A 6,000-nucleotide genomic window follows, 5' to 3' on the forward strand; every position below is an offset into this window, starting at 1 on the left:
TAGTCCAACAAGAAAATCAATTTGTTAGTTTGCCCTAGCGGCTAGCACCAAACTTCATCGTCATTGTACTGAGTAACCAAAATCAAGAAATCAGAGTGAATGAAGAAATCCACATTTTGGAGAAACAAAGAGTTAAAAAGCGGGAGAAGTTGATTTGAAGAAATTATCTGATCTTTCCTTAATTGAGCAACTTGGAACGGATTCAATTGAAGGTTGATCAAAACCTTATCCTTTGGAAATGTGATTAATCAGATAACCCCAAAGAAGTTCTAGAGTGTGAGAACTTCACGAGGATGATTTTGTATCTGAAAAAGAAAAGGATCATAATGATGATATTGAGTTTGTGTCTGATGAAAAATAAGTTGTTCAAAATTATGGAGAAGTAGAATAAATTTATGATATTTTATTAGTTGTGTAATTTTGAACTCATTTTAAATTTGATGTTATTATGTTGGAGTTACAGAATATAATTTATTATGTAATTCATGTTGATACCGTAGAATTTGCCTAATGCCTAGTCCTTGCCTAAGCGATGTCTAGTCCCTGCCTAAGCGGCCTAGGTACTAGAGCTGGTCTAGCGCCCGACTAGCATCTAGCAAATTTTAGAATCTCGATAATGACTAAGCTCATATTAATATATATTCTAATATTATTTCTAAATATATTGGGAATATAAAATTAATAATATCCATAGAAAGAAAAATATAAACTAATTATCAAATTAAATTATGCACTTTAGATAGAGAAGAATGATAATAGACAAATAGGTATAAAATCTAAGACATTATTTCTACATGGTGCAGACTTGGTAACCCTTTTGTATGACATAATCATTTAAGATATTTTAACATAGGAAATTCAAATATTAATTTAAATTATGAAGTAAAATGAGTTGAATTTTTATTTAATTTTTAGTGCATATAATTATATAAGAAATCAAGTGGCGTTAATATTATATATTTTAGGTTAATGGAAAAAATTATTTGCAAGTTAAGTTTGATAACTTTTCTAAAGGTAGATCCGCTACCTTAGCGGCCCCCCTAGTGCCGGCGTCACGGATATGGAGGGAGGTTCATGCAGGTACACAGGCCATAGGCGCATGGCGGGGTAAACCTCAGGTCGTCAGTTCCTGAGAATCAATCCCTGACCATTACGAAGTTTGATAACTTTTCTAGATTGAATGTCTTGATGCCTTTTGTTTCACTCTTTCATTCAATAAATAGATAAATTACATCAATTAAAGGCTAATTTGCATGATCGATTCCTCTCCATTTACAACTATATGTATTAATTATGACAGATTTATCTCTATTTATAGCTTTACACACTAATTAGGGAAATACAAAATAAATATTTATTATATATGGCAACATTCCCCCTCAAATTGATGTTGGTTAATCAAGAAGCATCAATTTGCCAATAAGAAATTAATGACGTTATCAGATTAGAGACTTGGTAAACACACAACAGTAAAAAATACAGAAGAGAAATGACATCAATGTTTACAACATCTCAAATTTATAGTGACAATTTACTTTAATATGTTTGGTGCACTCTTGATAAACTAGATTAGTAGATTAGTGACAATTTGAATAACACTTATATCATCAGCATGGAGAGAAGTGGGTTCAAACTGAGGAAACCTAATCTCAAACAATAATCTCGAGAGCCATGTAATTTCAAAGCATGCAACAGACATAATGCTATACTCTGATTCAGTGGAAGATTTGGAGACCCGATCTTGTTTCTTACTCTTTCACGATACCAAAGAACCTCCAAGAAACATAAACTATCCTATGGCAAAGTGATGAGTGTTTGGACAACCAGCCCAATCAGCATCGCTAAAAGAACTGAGCCTTATAGAAGATCCAGCAGGAAAAAATAAACCATGATGTGAAGTACCGTGAAAATATATTATGATGTGACAAACTACAATCAAATGAAGATGTAGAGAAGAGTGCATAAATTAACTAACTTGTTGAACAACAAATGAAATATCAGGTATAGTAATATTAAGGTAGTTCAAAGTACCCACTAATTGACAATATAAAAATGGATCAACAAGTAGCTCTCCTTTATTCACATGATACTTGACATTCACCTCTAGAGGAATATTAACAAATAAAGAGTCTTGAAGTCTAGCCAAAGTAACCAAATCTTTAATATATTTATGATGATGTAGGAATATACTAGAAGAGTTAGAATGAACTTCGAATCCCAAGAAATATGTAAGATTCCCAAGATTCTTCATATGAAAAAAAGCTTGAAGGTGTTGTTGAAGTTGAGTAATCAATAACAGATCTGTTCATGTTATCATTAACATAAACTATGAGTAGGACAATTCTAGTACACGTTTTACGAATAAATAAAGAAAAATCATATTGACTCTTGATAAATTTAAATTGCAGCAAGGTAATATGAAACTTCTCAAACCAAGAATGTGGAGGTTCTTTTAAGCCATATAATGAGAGTTCAAACTTACACACATCGGAAGTGGGAGAGGAGAACAAACTAGGAGGAGGCGCCATATATATATTTTATTTGAGATCTCTATGAAGAAAAATATTTTTCGCTTTCATTTGATAAAGTGACCATCCTTGAGAAGCAGCAATTGCAAGGATTATTCGTACATTAGTCACTTAGCCATAGGAGCATATGTCACCTCATAATCAACACCATATTCTTGTTGATTACCTATAACAACCAACCTTGCTTTATAACATTCTAGAGTTCCATCAAAATGGGGTTTAATTAAGTACACCCACTTATACCTAATAGATTTGACATTGGATGGACATGGAATAATATCCCGTGTATAATTCTCTTGTAAAGCTTTAAGTTCTTCTTGCATTGCTTGTTGCCAACACTCATGCTTAACTACTTGTGAATAAGAAGAGGGAACCAAAATAGAGGATAAAACACTAAATAATGTATGATATGAGTCATACCAATTAAGAGGACGAGAAATTCTAGTAGAGCGGTCGTAATAGGTGGAGCAAGATCAAATGATGGATCTAGATTAGGAAGAAGCTATGGAGAAGGACGTCGTTGATTTCAATACCTTGGCATGACTTGATCAAGAGAGGATGATAAGTCATCAAACTTGGAAGAACAACAATATCACGAGATGATCAATCACAGGTTGGAAAGAAATATTGATTTTCAAAGAAAAGAACATTATGAGAAATACGAAATTTCTTAGTAGAAGAATCATAGCAAACAAATCTCTTGTGATGAGTACTATATCCTATAAATGCACATCTAACAGATCGAGCAAAAAGCTTGTGTCATTCATGATGAGATAAATGAATGAAACAAATATAACCAAATGTATGTAAATGTCCATATTGAGGATGTTGTTGATGAAGATGAAAATAAAGAGATTCAAAGTACAGTGTTTGAGAAGGTAGTCTATTGATGAGATAAAATGTTATATATAAAGCGAGACCGAATCGTGGTTGTGATTCGACTGCAATTGGTTGTGATCCTTCCCTAGGTTCACCTTTCCATCCAGGTTATAGTTTGGGTAGAGGTGGGCGGTCGGAAGCTGCCTGAAGGTCGCCCCCACTCAACGCCCGATAGCCCGACAATCCGCCCATCGCTGGCAACCTCCGAGCGACCTCCGACCACCTACTCCGACCTAAACTACAGCCTGGATGAGAAGGTAAACCTAGGAAGGGATCACAATTAATTGCAGCCAAATTACATCGTAATCCGCCCATAATTACATTGTGAACCATCCCCTGGTCCACAAAAAGTTGACTAAAGGATCCTCTCTCAGATAAAGCTTCTACCCAAAACTTAGGTGGAATGAAAGATTCAAATAACAAAGTATGAACTATTGGTATCGGGAAGTATCAGATGATCGAAGCTGGGTTTTGAGTATGTCAAAAGGTCCAAAGTTAAGTTATCTTATGATCTAATAAGGTTGATTGAGCTTGTAGGAAAGTCCTAAGTTGTCTTAGGCAAAAGTCCTAGCTACAGCTAGGCAGGTGGAAAATCCTAGGGGGTGGTAACCCTAGGTCCTAGGGGACGGTAACCCTAGGTGATGGAAAGTCCTAGTTGCGGTTAGACAGGTGGAAAACCCTAGGGAGAGGTAACCCTAGGTCCTAAGAGGTGGTCACCCTAGGTTATGGAAAACCCTAGGGGAGGTAATCCTAGGTCCTCGGAATGGTAACCCTAGGTTATGGAAAACCCTAGGGGGAGATTGTAAGGGATCGGTGGTCGGCTTGAAGGGGGGTTGGATAGACGACACCTCCAAATACTCGCTTCTTCCTACACTTATTAGCTTGCGCAGCGGAATACAAACAAAACAAACAAGCTAAACACTAAAGGAAATACAAAGACTAAGAAAGAATAAGCAAACCGCTAACACGTCGATGTAACGTGATTCGGAGATAGCTTGCTCCTAATCCACGACTGCCCATAAGGTGGAAGATCCCTCAATCCGTCGGTGAATTAGTACCCGGCAAACTCTGGCTAGCTCAAATCTCCTTGTGGGTGGAGAAACCTCACCATAAACTCACCAAGACCTCTTGGACATAAGGGAAACTCTTGAGCACTTGTAGACTACTAATTAGACTTTAACTAAGCCCAATTTCGTCAGCTATAACCAAACTCCCAAGATTTGGTTATATAGCCCGTGGGTTGAAAACCCCGCCTACTAGTCGACTGTCAAAACATGCAGTCGACTACCTTCTGTGGAAATTCGACCATTACATCCCAATGGCTCGATACCAGTCGACTGCTAAAATTGGCAGTCGACTGCTCCACACTGATCGAATAAACAGAAGCATTATGTTCGCTCCCAGTCGACTGCACCAGTCGACTGCTAAAACATGCAGTCGACTGCTACAGTACACTACAGTAAACCCTAAAACTAGGATTTTACTCCGAGTATAATCTCTCGTGCACTCGTACCCTCACCCTTATGACTCACTTGATGCTTCTTTGCAGCCTTGACATCTTTTCTTCAAACCTACTTCCTTTGGCTCTCGTCCCTCGGATGCATTCAAGCTCGCGGCTCGTCCCCAATGTCATCCTTCGCGTATGCCTCGAAGTCGCTTCCCTCGGTCCTTGTCCTCGCTGCCTTGTCCACGGTCTCTCGGATGCTCCATCCTTCACCAGACCCGAAGCCATCAACCTGAGTCACATGTGTATCTTGCAAACCTGCACAACTCAAATACACATATCAAATACAAGGGTGAACCTAACTTAAACCCTTTGCCCAAACACCAAAACACATGGTCGCACGGACCATTAGGTTTGCTCCAATAGAGATAACCCTACATCCTAGGGGGTGGTAACCCTAGGTTATGGAAAATCTTAGGGGTGGTAACCCTAGGCAGAAAGTCTAGTCGGTCTAGAGGATCGGTCTGGCAACATGTAACTTCTCCTGAGAGGAATAGGTAAGGGTGCATTCCCTGGTGAGGGAACAGTAGGCGTCGGTTCGACCTAGGGTTTTCAGAGAAAATCCGAAGTCAGAACCAAACAGTCCGAACGCTGTCAAGTTATTGATTTATATATCATTTGCTATTTTGTCTAACTTTGTTTTGCAAGATACTAACAATTATGCAGGGTTAGTTTTATCCTTAATCGGTCGACCGAATCGGGGATCGGTCGACCGAACCTCCAAAGTAAACAAATAGATTTCCAGCCAAATGAATAGGTTTGACCGAAGGATTGGTCGACCAAACCTGGGGTTCGGTCGGCCGAACAGTGGATATACGGTGATCGAGATTAGGCCAGATTGATCGGATTAGACCAGATAAGCTAGTGAGGATAGCGGGATCGGTCGAACGAACGACGAGATCGGTCAACAGCAAGGACTCATCGAAAACTGAATCTGGATAGGAAGACGGACCGATTCAGGCAGGATTGATCGACCAAACCAGGGGATCGGTCAACCGATTAGTGACGAATCAAACCTGATCCCGAGATTAGTGGATCTGGATCAGGCCTAGCTTGGCTATTTAAGGAGGGCTCAACCAGTTACTTCAA

This window comes from Zingiber officinale, chromosome 6A, assembly GCF_018446385.1.
Source record: "Zingiber officinale cultivar Zhangliang chromosome 6A, Zo_v1.1, whole genome shotgun sequence".
Taxonomy (NCBI): domain Eukaryota; kingdom Viridiplantae; phylum Streptophyta; class Magnoliopsida; order Zingiberales; family Zingiberaceae; genus Zingiber; species Zingiber officinale.